At 45.2% G+C, this 16,758-nt stretch overlaps 1 protein-coding gene across 1 annotated transcript in view; it reads right to left on the bottom strand.

Annotated features, from left to right (window-relative positions):
• The window catches only part of SYNDIG1 (synapse differentiation inducing 1), a 184,145-nt gene extending 170,252 nt beyond the window's left edge, over positions 1–13,893 (bottom strand). The window contains exon 1 of the mRNA XM_080814456.1: positions 13,754–13,893. The gene's annotated coding sequence lies outside the window, so the exon portion shown is untranslated. The remainder of the gene's footprint in view (positions 1–13,753) is intronic.
• Between the last annotated feature and the right edge of the window lie 2,865 nt (positions 13,894–16,758).

Below are 16,758 nucleotides of genomic sequence, written 5' to 3'. Positions count from 1 at the left end.
TATTGAGTTTTATGAGTCCTTTACATATTTTGTATATAACCCCCATCAAATATATGATGTGCAAATATTTTGTCCCATTTGTTAGGTTTCTTTTCCCTTTCGTGATTTCCTTTACTGTGCAGAAACTTTTAAGTTTGATATAGTTCCATTTATTGTTTGCTTTTGTTTTGGTTTTATTTTTGTTGACTTTGCTTTTGGTGTCAAATACAAAAATCATTGCCAAAACCAGTGTCAAGAAGGTTATTACTTATTTTTTCTTCTAGGAATTTTATTGTTCTAGGTCTTATGTTCAAATCAGTGGCCCATTTGAGTTAATTCCTATGTATGATATAAGATGGTGGTCCAGTTTTATTAATAATAAATAATTAATCTTTAATAAATGGTGGTCCATTTATTAAAGAAATAGTTTTTTGCCATTAAATATTCTTGGGTCCTTTGTCATAAGTTACTGGACCAAACATGCATGGGTTCATTTCTGGGTTCTCTATTCTGTTCCATTGATCTATGCATCTTTTTGTGTCAAAATCATACTGTTTGAATTATTATAGTTTTATAACCATTTGAAATCAGGAAGCATGATGCTTCCAGCTTTGTTTCTTTCTCAAGATTGCTTTGGCTATTCAGGGTTTTTTGTAGTTCCATACGAATTTTGGGATTGTTTGTTCTCTATGTGAAAAACACCATTGGAATTTGATGGGGATTTCATTGAATCTGTAAATTGCTTGGGGTAGGATGGATATTTTAACAATACTAAGTCTTTAAACCGATTTGCCCAGAGTAACCTTCCATTTATTTGTGTCTTCTTCAATTTTTATCATCAGTGTCTTACAGTATTTAGTGTACAGGCCTTTCATTTGGTTAAATACACTAGGTATTTTACTCTTTTTAGTGCAATTGTAATCAAATTTTTTCTTAATTTCTCTTTCTGTTAGTTTGTCATTAGTGTATAGAGAAGCAACATATTTTTGTATATTGATTTTTGTATCCTACAACTTTACTGATTGAGTGGAGTCTTCAGTGTTTTCTCTATATGATATCATGCCATCTGCAAGTAGGGACAACATATTTTTGTATATTGATTTTTGTATCCTACAACTTTACTGATTTTGAGTGGAGTGGAGTCTTCAGTGTTTTCTCTGTATGATATCATGCCATCTGCAAGTAGGGACAATTTAACTTCTTTTCAATTTGGATGACTTTTATTTCTTTTTCTTACCTAATTACTCTTGTTAGGACATCCACTACTATGTTGAATAAAAGTAGTGAGAATGGGAACCCCTGTCTTGTTCCTGATCTTAGAGGAAAAGATTTCAGCTTTTCACTGTTGAATATGATGTCAGAAGTGGACTCATCATATATTGGCCTTTAATATGTTGAAATGCATTCCCCTTATACCCAATTTGTTGAGTTTTTATCATAAGTGGAAGTTGAATTTTGCCAAATGCATCTGTCTTTTTCTGCATCTATTGAGATTATCACATAATTTTTTTTCTCCTTCATTTCATTAATGTGATGTATCACACTGATTTGAAGATGCTGAACCATCCTTGCATCCATGGCTAAATCCCACTTAGTCATGGTGTGTGATCCTTTTAATGTATCTTTGATTTTGGTTTGCTAATATTTTGTTGAGGATTTTTGCCTATAAGTTCATCAGGGGTATTGTGAATTTCTTCTCTTGTGTCATCCTTGTCTAGTTTTGGCATCAGGGTAGTGCTGGTATTGTACAATTTGTTTGGAAGTGTTCCCTCCTCTTCTTTTCTTCCTCCTCTTCTTCTTCTTCTTCTTCTTCTTCTTCTTCTTCTTCTTCTTCTTCTTCTTTTTTGGAAGAGTTTGGGAAGGACAGGCATTATTTCTTCCTTAAATGTTTGGTAAAATTATCAGTGAATTTATCTGGTCCTAGACTTCTGCTTGCTGGGAGATTCTAGAACCTTTTCATTTTGCAAATCTGAAACTCCATGCCTATTAAAAATCTTCCCCCTTTCCTCTACCATCTATTAGTAACCACTCATCTATATTTTGTATCTATGCATTTGACTCCTCTAGGAACCTTATATAAGTAGAATCATACGGTATTTGTTTTCTTATTCTTATGATTGGTTTATTTCACTTAGTAAAATTCTTCAAGGTTTATCCATGTTGCAGCATGGATCGCAATTTTCTTCCTTCTTAAGGCTGAATAATATTCCACTGTATGTAGATACCACATCCTTTTAAATCAATTCATCCTTCAATGGACATTTGGGCTTCATCCTTGGATTCCACCTCTTGACCCTCATGAATAATGCTGCTATTAACATGAGTGTGCAAATATCTCTTCAAGATTCCACTTTCAATTCTTTTAGATATATATTTAAAAATGGGATTGCTGGGTCATATAGTAATTCTATGTTTGTTTTTTTTGAGGAAACTCCCTACTACTTTCCTAACAATCGCACCATTTATAGTCCCACCAAAAGTGTACAAGAGTTCCAATTACTTCACATGCTCTTCAACACTATTTGTTGTTGTTGTTTTTAATTTTATAGTAGCCATCCTAACGGGTGTAGTTTTGATGCTCTGTTTCATTATCTGAGAGGCAAGCCCTCCTTCATTCCTCTTCACTTAAAACAAAACAAAACAAACAAACAAAAACACTTAACATCACAAACTGATTATTCTTTCACGAAGTTTTTAATAATTGTATCAAGTTCAAAAGAAATTATAACATCAGGATTCTGACTTAAATGACATTAAATTTATAAATTAACTTGGTGAAAATGATGTCATCTTATTATTAGTGAGTGTTTTTATCCAAGAGCATGGTATTTCTTTCCACTTATTCAAGTTTTTTTTCTTATTCCATGAGTAAAATTCTGCAGTTTGTTTCGTATTGACCTATATAAATTTTTTGCCAAAATTATTTCTAGGTATCTCTTACTTCAGTTGTTTTGCTAATACCACACCAGAATGAGGTGGGCCCAGGTAACAAGGAAGCTCAGGGGCAGGGACACTGAACTTTGACAGAAGGGCACCAGTAATGGCCAAGCTGAGCCTTGAAGGAGATTAGCAAGAGGTGTCAACAAAGACGAGGGAGAGGCATGCAAGCATGTAGCATGTGTGTGTATGTGTGTGTGAGTGTGTGTTGGGAGCAGGAATGACCCAGTGATTTGGGAACCTAGACAGGTGGGGATGATACTGGAGGGTGGATAAGGTGTCAGGGACAGCTTGCTATCCTCCCCAGGCAGACTGTCCTATTTCACCGAAGATGAGAAGCAGATGTTGGGCTTCAAGATGGGGACCATTAAAGCAGAGATGTGTTTTAAATGGTCACTCTTCCAATAGTCCTGGAGGCTGGAAGTGAGAAACACATGGAAGTTGGTAAAGAGACCTTGCAGGAAGCTTCTGAGAGAAACTGGAAGGATGTGAGTGTCTAGATGGAGCTAAGGTAGAAGAGATGCAAAGGAGAGGTTAAAAAAAAATACTGAGAAGAAGAGAAATCTGGTTATGAGAAAGAGGAAGGAGGCTAAGAAGTAAGCCGTTTTCTGGTCTGGATATCTTGGTCACTGTGTGTCATCACTAGGAATGGCATGGGCAGGGAGTGAGAGGTCCTGGGGAAGGCCGGGGGGGTGTTCTCTGAAGCAGTTGTCCCCAAGGGAGATGCTAGCAGGCATGTGGATAGACAAAGCTGAGCCTTGGGAGGGCTTAAGGATAAAGAAATCTGAGATCCAGCTGCCTATAAACCACAGCCAAAAGCTTGACCACAAGATAGTTTGGTTAGTAGGAATATAGGCAGTATTAAAAAACAGTGGCCTCCTGCCAGGGCTCAGGCCATTCTGTCAGAAAAGTCCTGGTCAGTGAAATCAAGGAGGGTCAAGGAGGGGAAGGAAGAGTCAGAGAAGAGAGAAGGGCATGGTCAGGATGGTGCTCCCAAGACATCCTCTGTGGCTAAGCCACACTGCAGTGGATACAGAGAGCCTTTGATTTTTGCCCCAAGAAACAAAGAAGTTCGTCTGTGTTTTACTCTCTAAAAAGGCGTCAACTTAGTCTTAAGAAGAGAGACATAAGCAATGGGCAGAGTCCAATTCCCTAAAATATACTTTTGAAATATAAAAAGTTCTGAATACAAATTCCAGGAAGACCAGCATTTTTTGGTAGTGTTGAAAATGTCCAGGATATTTGCATCTTCTGGAAAAAGCCTCATGCTGAGAGCAACAAGAGAGCAGAGTGTCCACAAAGTCTCACTGGGTGACCTGCTGTCCTATTTAGTTTATTTTGATGCTCTCTATAAATGTCTGGGGCCCATAGAATTTAGAGGAAACAGGTTTTCCACTGCTATATGTTCTGCAGGAGATTTCTATTCTGGTCTTTTCTAGGTACACAACTCCCTGGCCTGGCCTAACCCAGCTTTCCCTTCCCCCACACTACGGGTCACAGTTTGCTGACTTGCTGTGGGCACTATCCTCTAAGGAAACCACCAAACAGCACAGATGGAGAGATGATCTAATTACATTTTGTACTCTTTGGGCTTTGTTGCAAAGTAGAAGTGTCTGCATCTGTTTGTCTGTCCAATCACTACACAGGATTTTTTATTGTCCTAAGCATTAAGCCAGATACTAGCAATGTCAGGAAAACTGAGTGTCATGGGTGAGAAAGCACGAACTTTAGAGACAAATACAAGAAAAAACCCTAAAGATTTGAGTCCATGTACAGAGGCCCTACAACTAGCAGTAAAATGTCACAAAGCAGGTTGAATAAACCTTCTGGGTCTCAGCCCACCAAGTATATTATGCGGGCATCACAGGAGGTTACCCAGGAATTAAAATCGAGTAATACACACATTTCAAATCTTCATCCCTCCCCTTCCTTTCTCTTTCCTTCCTCTTCTTTCCTGAGAGAGAGATATGGATCATATAATAAGACACAAGCAGTAGAAGGCATCCATTTGTTATCCTGGTAATCCTCACGACAAGCTACAAACAAGCTCTGCAATCTTGAATGTGACCTCCAGACTTCAGCTCACTCTGCTTCTCCAAATTCTTTTACTCCCCTCTGTTTCATCCAGACACCAGAATGGTGAGGCTGCCCCTTTCAATGCAGCCAGCCCAGCTTTGCTGTGAGGTGCCAGTGGGTACAACACCTTCCCTCAGAAACAGTGGAAAGTGGAGGTCTACAACTCATGGAGTGGTACCATATCCAGCCCTGAGAGCCAACTCTTGAGATCAGGAAGGTTAGAAGACTGCATTGGTGCCATAGGTCCAGATGGGCCAGCCCCTGGCATCTGGAATATCTGTAACTGTGCAGAAGTGAGGTCATTCCTCAGCCCGGTTATGGGCTCAGGCTTGCCTCTCCATGAGCCCCTGCATCACTCACCTCTCACCCCCACCCCAAACACTTCAATTTCCACTGAAGTGAAAGTGAAAGGGTCTGGAAACTCATGGTCATCACTAAACACTTCTTTTGCTCCTAAAGTATGCCAGTTTCACCTTGACACTGCCACTACTCAGTCCTTGGTATGCAGCCAGCTCACATGCATGCATAGGCCTCTGGGCCCTCACCTGAAAGATGGAGAGACCCTTTCTAGGTCTGAGGATGGTGTTCCAGAAAGATCACACGGCTTTCTCCCAGGAGTGCAAAAGACAAGCCCAGGAGCATAAATCCTGAGTTTGGGGAAGTCTGTCCACTGTGGAAGCTGAGTTCCCATTCTGCAGAAGCAGAGAAGTTCAAGGCTGTGGGGCCCGGGGCTAGAGTCAGGAACTGTGCTATGGGAAGGCTCTCAGAAGCTACCAGGAGGATCTACTAGTTCATGTGGGTGCCTGTGGACCTGGGGTCCCTCCCACCAGGCAAAGTTTCTCCAGCCCAAAAGTAAGCCTAAAATTGGACATAACTTGCAATTCAAAATTGGAGTAGAAATTTTCAAAGATCACCAGAAATCTTTGCAGGTACCAAGGGACATTAGAATAGTCAGAGCACAAGATATGGGGAGGTAGGGCCATTCCACCTGGATTACAGCTCAGCTAACTCATCCTTATCAAGGGGTCCCCAGGAAGCCCTTTGTTCACACCATCTGTGAGTTTGGTTGCTATAGTTCTGGGTGCACAGAGCAGCTGGAGACAGGCAGCGCTAAACTCTGAATGGGACAGAATGGCAGTAGACCATCAATGGGAGGTAGCCTTTGCCTGCAGAGGAGATTCCAACTGGAGGAATGCAAAAAGGTAAATAGGAAGGGAGAAGGGAGGTGCCAGCCAGGTGTGACATTCCAAAGCATGAACTTTCCAAAATAGAATGCTGGTGTCATAAAGTTCTTGAACATGGAAAAATATCTCTGCTCTGGCAAAGAAAAAGGGTGCTTGAGGCTGGGCCATGGTCAAACACCCACAGAGAGAGGGTGCCACCATGCTGGCCACACCTTATACAAGGGCCACACCTTACACAAGAGCCACACAAGAGGTGACATGTGCTGTGTGGCCCTGTTGGCCTGCAGTGCACAATCTCAGAGCAATTGCTGGAATCTGGAATGAAAGTATATGTTTGGGACCCAAAAGTCTGAAAGATACGTTATTCCTGGAAAGATACTTGCCAAATCAGCTACTCAAGGTCTAGTATCAGGAAAGGAAACTGCATTATTCTGCAGACTTTGAGTCAACAAATACATTTTTCCACTTGCTTTGGAATAAACTGTGATGTTCCAAAATGCTCCTATTCATAGTTAATATATCTACACCAAGAAATACTCAGATGAGCCATCGTGCCAATGGATATTATGCAAGAGGACCCCAACAAGTAGGGTCAAAGGGAATGACAGAAGGATCAATGGCCATCAAATCAGTGCCCCCCCTCATTCTGAGTCACTGAGTGGGATGCTGTTGCAGGTTGCATGGCCGTTCTCTCCCAGAGGCAGTTAGAAGAGGATTCCAACAAGAGCCTTAATGACCTAATTCTGAAAAAAAGAACAACAATGTGGTTGCCCCATGTCCACAGCTTTAAAAAAAAAAAAAATCAATATAAGAATAAAAGGAGAGAATGAACTTTGAAACAACAAAACAGATGATTCCCCTTTACTTAAAAAATCAGCTTCTACCAGGAATCCACATTTGTGAGGGAGTTTAACGCACTGTACTACACTGGAGTGCTGATAAGGAATGTGCTGTGTCTCTGGGTTTAGTGTAGAAAGAAAAGCTGTGAAATAGTATGCATATTAATTAATCTGCTCACAGCTCTTTGTGGAGGAACTGTTTGTGCCCACGGGCACTATGGGAAAAGAAAGAGACTGGGGGAGAAAAGTGAAAAAAAGATTGCATGCAGGCAAGAGACACTGGCATGCATTTCAGGACTGGACCGGGAAGTGGTGGGACTGGCGAGTGCAGGGTCCTGTCTACCCGCTACGTGCACGCGGAGGCTACAGGAGATCTGGTGCAGCTGGGTGGCTCTTAAAATACATCTATGAGTGTCTGAGCTACTAGTACAGGACAGACCCTGTGCTTAGTAGGTGTCCAGACTCAGTGTGCACTGTTTATCTGTCACATCTCAACTTTCCTGACTGCCCTACAGGACACGGTCCCTGTACACCAACCGGTAAGCACAAGGTCCCTTCTAAAGGAAACACACAGGGGAAAGATTTCAGATATGAAGGTTGTCTATGGAAATGTTCTCCCTTATCTGTGGTCTCGGTTTCCACAGTTTAAGTTACCCACAGTCAGCTGAGGTCCCGGAGCAGATGATCCTCCTTCTGACATGCAGCGAGAAGGTCAACAACAGCCTACATCCCAATGCCTACCCATTCACCTCACTTAAGCTCATCATGTGGGCATTTTATCATCTCACATCATCACTGGAAGGGAGAGTACAGTTCAGTAAGATATTTTAAGAGAGAGAGGGGGAGACCATAACCACATAACTATTAATAAAGTGTATTGTTTTAGTTATTTTATTTTATTATTAGCTATTGTTGTTAATCTCTTGTTGTGACTAACTGATTAATTAAACTTTACCATAGATATGCATGTGTAGGAAAAAATATAGTTTATATAGGGTTTGGTACTATCCGGTGTTTCAGGCATCCACTGGGAATGCTGGAACACATTCTCTACAGATAAAGGGGAACTACCGTACTTTATTTAAAGGCAAGTTTAGGCATGGCGAATAACAAAATGGTAGCAATCTACAGCAGGTGGAGTTGGGCAACTGCAGGGTCCCCTCTAATGCTAAATATAGCCTGAGCCCACCCCTCAGCAATGCTACTGGTTTCCTAACCCTGTCCCAGGACTTAAATCCATTAGGACCCCAAAAGCAAATCCTCTTATTTCAAACACCTACACCAACTGAGAGGCTATGCCACCAAGGTCTGAGGATAAGTGTATAAGAATAAGTTAAAAACTGCATACTGTATGAATGCCTGGGTGGCTCAGTTTGTTAAGTGTCTGACTCTTGATTTCAGTTCAGGTCACGATCTCAGGTTTGTGAGATCCAGCCCTGCGCTGGGCTCTGTGCTGGGTATGAAACCTGCTGGAGAGTCTCTCTCTCTGTCTCCTTCTGTTCCCCCCACCTCCTGTTCACACTTCTGCACACTCTCAAAAAACAAAACAAACAAAAAAACACAAACAAAACCCCTGCATATTGTACATAGGGCAGAAAGGTGAATTTATGTAACATATTCTTTGTTTGCTTCCCTGAGCAGAGGTGAAGCTCCAGAATATTTGAGGTAAAATATTTTTTCTCTTTCAGAGTATCTTTAGTTTAAAGTTGAGACAATAGAATAAAATATTTGTAGTTCTAATTGTCTGAAATGTTTATTTGCTTCTTTGCTTTGTTTTGGATACTGACATCCCCCAATCAAGAAGAAGATTAAAGAGGGAACAGATGGGAGGCGTGTTTGAAAGTGGCTACCCAGTGAGGCTGAAGGTTTGAGAACCAATGATTTTCCTGAATATGAATTTAAACTAAGCAGGTCCTTTCTGAAAGACTCACAGTCCAATCAGGAAATACGTCCATTTCCTTTTCCACGGAGTCACACCCCCTAAATGCCACCACATTATAGCATTATCAAGACCTAAGTTCCAAATGACTGTGAACAACACAAGAATTGATTGAGAACTAAAAACTCAAAACATTTCACACCGACTAAACATTGATTTGAACCTCCAGGGCAAAACTCCCCATCTCTCTGGAATAAAGTTAATTGAACTCCTAGATAAATTCTTCTAACATGAGTAAATATGCAAAACTGTCCCCTGGGTGGGTCTGAAGTATGCTTCCAGAAGCAGCTTCTATCTCCTGTATTTTCTACACATCTATGCTATTTCCTGTTCATGTTATGCTTGGTTCTGGCCGTTACCTCGGATCCCAATGCTTATTTGTTGCTGTGGGTCTTCAGTATTTCATGTAATACAATTTAACAGGTTATTTATCATAAAATGATTTAAGATGACTTGGACTTCTGATCTAAGCAAAGTTTGTAATTTAAATCACCATGTGCTTTGGTGCTTTGTGGCCTGCTGATAATCTCTCGTTAAGATGTTTTCTCCTAGAGAACATGTATCATGCAATGTTTATAATATGATATGAGTCAAAATTGATTTGTGCTAAGGATATATTTCTGCTCACATGTTTTTCCTGTATATTCCCTGTAAACCCCACCTGACGTGAATGTCTGCACCACTCAGGCATGTTCCTACATGAGAACACATGCCCAGAGGAATGAGTGCACACGTTGTCACTGACACTTGCTGAAGAACCAAGGGCAGAGCAGGGTCTTTTCTGAGCTCTCAGAGGGCCCTGGGGATGCAACTACACCAGAAGAGACTCATATTTAAGGCACTAAAATGTTCTCAATACCAAGTCTTCCTTGTTTAAAAAACTGTGCCAACCATAACCATTTTATTTTCATAATCATGGAAAGAACAGAGATGAAAAGAAACAGAAGCTCGGAAAAGCTAAGTGAGCAGTCTAAGATCAACAAAAAGCAAGTGGCAGAATCCAGAGTTTGAAACCTGTCTCCTCACAGGCCCTCCATAGAGGCAGTGGGGTGGGCAGCCGCAGACTGGGGAAAATCCCAATGTGTATCCCCCACTCCCTCCCCCTGCACACTCAGCTGAAATCCAGTACACTGGCTGGCAAATAAAACCACCGTGGAGGCACTGATTGTAGCCCAGTGCCTGAAAGAGTCACCCGCCCCTTTAAAGACACATTTATGAACTCAGGAAACCTGGAAATGTCTACGCATCTTGCAAGGAGAATGTTGAAAAATCACATTTGTTAAAACATCTTGCTACTGCCTTCATTATTTCAATTCTGGTGACATTGGCAGGAACCTGGTCAGCTTATCTTTAATGTTTGGGATTTTTAATGTATGCATATCTTCAATGTGCTGCTCTTTTGACATGTTGGTGCCACATCTCCAGTGTGGTGATGCTGGGTCAAAAGCTCTGGCTCCATATCACCTCACATCAGCCTGTTTCAGTAAAATAACCTCAGGACTTCCCATTGAATGAACAGGTTGTTTTGCTACTGCTTTAGCCTCACTGCTTTGCTGATGCTGACAAACGAACACCCCACCCTTCAACCCTTGCCACCTCCACCCACTCACTCAAAGAATCTTACTGGTAAGATGAAGTCTGCTCAAGCTACAGGTCACAGTATTGCAATTAGTCCGTGTTGGTCATGAGACTTTCCAATGTGCATGGGGGTGGGGGCTGCAAAGGCCAAAATGAGGGGCTCAAGGCCATGCTGGTATCATGCAAAGACAAGATTTTAGTTAAAACTGCTCACTTACAGGATGGTTATTCATATTGCAAAAGGTTAACTAAGGATGCCTTTAAATAATGCACTTTATAAAGGTATTCAAAAGTCTGCCTGAATCCTCCAAGAACATTGACAATTTTTAGGAGCAGCTTTTATAAGAAGACACAGAGGGAGACATGTAAGAATGTGGGGGGTGGGGGGATCACCCTCCCATTGTCTATGGAGGCCTCACCATGCTATTCCTCTCCAGCCAGCAGAAACAACATTTGGACTCACATTGTTGCAAACAGAGTATCTTCCTACACGGTGCATCAGATGTGACTGGTGTGATGACCAAACATTTTCTAATTGAGAGATGAAGTATTCAGTACTGCTCATGAACCCCAGAATAGCACCGACTAGTGTCTTGGATAAAAAACTTACATAAGAAAATACCTTTTTATTCTCTTAGAAATAACTCCCTAGAAAAATACGGGTCAGAGTTAATGAGAAAGATGAGTCAAGTCCAGTGTGTAGCACTTTTAATTTATGTCACGCTAAATGTGGAATAAATTAATTGCTTCCGATTTAGGGATTGAGTTTAAAGTTTTTACCAAAAAAAAAAAAAATATTTTGCCCCTCATGGTTCAGCTGGAATCCTGCTTATTCCTTGCACATCAACTAGTATAAGTCAAATCTAATGGTCTCAAATGTCTCTTTTTCTCAGGATCTGGATTTCTCTTTCCTTCTTCAATCCCACTGTCACACGGAACATCAGCAGGTTTTCTTCTACTACCCCAAAACAAAAATGGAGGTGCCTTCATTTCTATTTTAACATCACCTAGGTTCTAATAGCATCATTTAAAGTAGGTTTTGTGAGGTTTTTGTTTGTTTTTTGTTTTGTTTTGTTTTGTTTTGATGATAGGTGAAAATGGAACAAAATGCCGTTAGCTGGAGATACACAGGGATACATTTAGAGATGAGGTGGGCTTGGAAAGGGTTTTTAAACCCTTCATCAAACATGGCCTCCAAAACTCTGAGGAGGGGTGATTAAAAAGAGGTCAGGACAAAGGGTCAGTGAATGTGGTGCTGGATGAAGGGTACACTGGGGGTTCAGTGTTTTATTCTTTCAACTTTGGTGTACCATTGAAACTTTCTATCATAAAACAAAACAAAACAAAACAACTTTAAACACAGATTTTCCCATTTCCCCCCTTTATTTAACAAGACCCTCTTGGCTATGGAGATTCCATTTTCATGCAGTAGGTGGGGCAGGGTGGGAGAGAGCACCAGACCAGCTACAAACCAACATTTGCTTCTTGTAAAGGAACGAAGGATGTTGGAGAGAGGGAGGGAAGGAAGGAGGTGGAGGGCTCTTCCTCACATCCTCTCACAGGCTTGGCACCTGTGGTCTGATTTCCAAAAAGACACTCCACACAACAACCAGGCACACAGTATGCAATAATTCATCCGAAAATTTGGCTCCCGTTACTTCCTGTCCTAGCCAGAAGGGACCTCTGACTGCCGCGGGGCCACCTCGGAGGCTCATCTTCAGCTCTGTGAGGATTTTGGAGTCGGACCCCTCTCGGAGGACCACATCCTGCACCAACGCAGACTGTCCTGGCAATCACACCTCAGCAAGGAAAAGTTGGCTCGCTCTGGGGTTTGTTACCAGGCTGCTCACCCCACAGGCTGCCCGTCTGCGCAGCAGCCTCTCCCTTTGGGCTCTGACTAAACACGCTGGCCGGTAGGAGGGAGACGGGCAGATACACAGACACGCGAGCACGCACCACCGCCTGAGCCCAATTCTAACTAGAAAACGGAGCCTCCCACCCACCCTCTATCCCTCAAATCAGCTAAGCCCTCAGCTGGTGTCTGCTGTACTGAGCACCGGGACAGGGCCAGGGAAGGCGCAGACGTGAGTCCGGGCCACTAGCCCGGCGGTGCCCGCGCATCTGACGCCGCAGAAGGACTGCGCTCACCTGAAGTCTGGGTGCCAGAAGCCCAAGCCGCTGCGTGCAAGGGTACCCCCCCCACACACACACCCTAAGGAAATGAAGGCGACCCGATGAAGCCTTCCTCTGGTCTTCAGAAAAGCTAAGAGACCCCACTGGCATCCTCCCCAAAGCAAGACTGGAAGCGCCCACTCTATTGGAGCCTTGCAGAAAACGCACAAGCTATTAAAGCCCCTTCCCTTAGAAAAGTGCCTAACTCTGCCGGTAATCCATTCCTCTCTGTCCGCAGCGCGGAGAGCACACACCGAGAGGCAGGAATCATGCCTAGGGAAATCGAGACTAGAACTTGATCCCTAAAAGCGTGTCCACTCGGTCCCCTCTCTGACCAGGGGCTGGGGACTCCCAGGGCTGTGGGCTGTCCTGGCTGCCAAGGACCAGACAGCTCTCGGAAGCAGGGGGCTCCAGGAGTCCCCGCCTTCGTCCTGGTTCGAGGTTGGGAGTCCCCATCCCAGCGCGCTCGCGCCCTCGCCTTCCTTTTCCCCCTTGCTTGGCGAAGGCAATCCAAGCCGGTTTCCCTTCCTGGTCCCATTTGGACCTTGGTCCCCAGCTCCGCGGCTGCCCCGCTCACCAGCCCCGGCCGGTCTCCTTTGGGTCGCTTCAGGGGGTCGCCCGAAACCGCAGAGTCAATGCCTGCCGCGCGCCGTCAGGGCCTTGGGCAGTTCCGCTCCTCTGCGCTCCCAGGTCTGGGTCTCACTAGCTCCCAGCGACTTTGCACAACAGCCCCTCCGTGTCGCTGGGGCGCCTGGGGTGGCGAGGCGCCAAGCTGCAGCCGGGACTGACGGCACCCGGCCCCTTCCTCCGCATCTTCCTCGCCCGCTCTGCTCTCCCCTCGCTCTTGGCGACCCCGCGCCTCCCAGGTCCCGCCGCCGCGACCACCCGGACTCACCGCTGGCAACGCGCCGCCGCTGGGTCTGCGCGCTCCCAGGCGGAGCCAGGGCGCCCTCCCGCGCGAGGGCCGCCTCCTGCTCCCGCCCGCGGCCCCCGCCCAGCTCCTGCGGGCCCCTCTGCCCGCCCGCGCTGCCGGGGTGGTCGGGACTTACCTCCCGGACAAGGTGACCCGGCCGGTGCGCCCAGGCGGCGGCCCGCGCGTCTCCCGAGCCGGCGAGCGTGCGGGGCGCCGAGCGGTGCGGCGCCCGCCTCTGCTCCCCAGCTCCCCAGCTCTCTCCTCCTCTGCCCCCCCCCCAGCCTCCCCTCCGCGCCGGTCCCCGCCCTGCGCTAGCCTCCCGCGCCCCCCGCTGCCCCGTGCGTGCTGGAGCGCCGGTCTAGGGGCAGCGGCGGCAGCCCAGAGCGGCCGGGAGCTCGCGCGTGGCGGCAACCGGGCGGAGCCCGGCCCTCCAGCCCCTGGGAAAGGAAAGGGTGCAGGAGACGCCCCCGGCGCGCGCCTACCCCGCGGGTTGGGCGAGGGGCGTCCCGGGACGCGCCACTGGGTTCGCCAAGCCTGCCGACACGCCTGCTGAAGGCGGTGGCCAACAGACTCTGGGGGAGGATGGCAGCGAGGAAAAGGGAACGGCCCCGTGGAAGGCGGCCGCCAACTTTGCACCAAGCTGACCGGGCCCCCGGGGGTGATCAAGTCTGGCGGGTGGTCCGGGCCCGGTGTCTGGGAATGTGAAAGCGACAGAGATTGGGGGAGGGGGTCAGCCGCTGGGCACTCGGAGGACAGGGATTTGCAGCTTGGCTCTGAGAAGTGATGGTTCCTCTTGGTCCTAAAGGCCTCCCCAAAGCTCCTGTATGGTTTTGAGGTTCAAAAGGACCCACCGTCTGGCATCTGTTCAAGCCCTAAGCAGCCAGCTATCCAGGCGAAACAGGTGCTGGCCCAGATTCTGAGACACCTTGCTCAGCCCCAGACCAGTCGGTTTTCTTCCAATGTTTGCACTTTGGCAGTTGGAATTAAAAGAAAACTAAGGCTGTGGGGGTGGGCAGGCTGGGGGGCATAATCCTGGTGAGGAAAGTGGGTATAGGGTAGCAGAGCAGAGTGAGGGCCACCTCCCAAGATATCCTGCATTTGAAGTGTTGGGGGAAGGGGAGAATAGCATCTTTAGTTGGAATTCTGTAGAGAAAGAACCTGAATGAAACATCTATCAGAAAGGGGGTCACAGGTTATTGAGGAAAACATTCTGTTGAGCCCATTTCTACGTCAGGCGCAGACCTGCCTCAGGCGCAGTCTTGCTAGCTGAGGCCCTCATGGTTGCCTCTAGGAGTTTCCACAGGGCAGGAGTTGAAGGTCGTACAAGAACCACAGGTGCCTCCTTGTGCCCCTTTGTGGGGGGCTTGTCACCCGTGGAACAGCAGCAGCCTGAAGAGAATGCTGAGGTCCAAGTGCCACTGTAAAAGGCATTTGGGTGGAGGAACAGGTCATCAGAATCAGCACCCTCTGTGGTTTGCCTTTACCCACCAGAATTGCATCTCATCTCTGTCTCTTCAGCCTGGCAAAGGCAACTGCGGGTTCTTCCTCTAGATCCGCAGAACTATAAAGTCATGATTTGGTACATCTCTTCCCTCAAGGAGAACTTCTCAAATGGGAAGAACCTGCCTTCCCCACCTTACATTAGCAAAGTTGCTCCTTGTTCCTAGAGTCCTTTCCAGAACAAAAAATTCTCTCTTCTGAACCACTGGGTTGAAAAGACGCAGTTAGACTCATTTGATGTGGAGAATCATTCCCATTTATCAGATAAAGAAGCTGAAGTATTTCTTTGCGAAGGTTAACTAAAATTTTTATAGCTACCCAATATACAAAAGTAGGCTGGAACTCAGCCTTTCAGCTGGCACACTTTTGCTTATCCGGGCTTTGGGTTGGATTTTGGAGGGCAGTTTTGTTTTGCCAAGAGAACACTTTGACTCTAGGTATTGTTTGAATTTTGAATTAAGTTTTTCCTAATAGAGTAGGCAGACACCTTCTTTTTTGCTGTATGAGAGGTGATCACTGGTTACCACTGATTGCCCGTGGAGTGTTCCCTCCAGAAGTGAGGACTATAGAAGTTATGGGAAGAAAACACCTTTTGACTGAGTTTTGTGGACTGTCTTTATGTCTTAGGTACTTCAAAATTTTCAGGGTGATACTTTGGAACTGTATACCCTGGCTCATCTGGATGATGTATTGAGAAAGGATATATTGGTGGAGGATGGGGGTGGGATTGCATTTCCTAATATTTTCTAAGAGTTGGTTTTCATAACGTGCCTCATTCAGTTTCACACCTAAATATTCACATTTTCTTTTGTTGTAGAATGCATATGTAACTTCTCTCTGACAGTTATATGGGTAGACTCCCTTAAGGCACTATGTGCTGTATTTGTAAAGCCGACCCTTTGCAGGTACTGAAGAAATACTCAGTGATTGATAGTTACTGAAAAGACCACATTGGACTGTGAGGTCAAAAAACAGATATCTCTGAAAAAAAAAGAGGGTAATTTGAAAGAAATGAAACAGTTCACAACGTGGTGTGAACTCTCCTCCTCCTCCACCTCCTCCTCCTCCTCTCTTTCTTATTGATTTCTCCCATGCCACTCACATAGCTTCAAGATCCCTGGATATATATTGTCTTTTTTTTTACACTATCCCACCACCATGTACCCTTTTTAGTGTTTCTACAATCCTAATGGACCTTACACTTCACTGCAAAATAAACTTACCAGGACCAGGAATCTAAAACTTGAAGAGAGGAATGTCACTGCTCCCAGCAAATGTGGCAACTCAGGAAGGGATCCAGGGTTCCTAGAGCCTGAAATGATAGCAAGGGCAGTTTGTCTTAAGCGTGGTTCCCTGTGTGTTGATGGGAGTGCTATCATAACTATTACACATTATATAACATTGAAATGAAAAAGTAAATGAGGGGTTGCTGCATGTTGGGCAGTGGGACACAGTAGAAACTGGGTAACCTTCTCAACAATGTTTATCTCTTACAGGAGGTTATAGAACTATTCAGAGCTAGGAGAGGCCCTATGGGCCAATTCATGTGTTGTGGAGAACTGTCACTAAAGCAACAAGCCAGCTGTCAATGTTCTCAGCAACTTTCAGGAGAGGCTGTTACCTGCCCAGAGGTAGGTGGAC

The sequence above is a fragment of the Martes martes genome (genome assembly GCF_963455335.1).
Source record: "Martes martes genome assembly, chromosome: 9".
Taxonomy (NCBI): Eukaryota; Metazoa; Chordata; class Mammalia; order Carnivora; family Mustelidae; genus Martes; species Martes martes.
The sequence above is the reverse complement of the archived record's forward strand: the minus strand, read 5'-3'. Positions and strand labels throughout refer to the sequence as shown.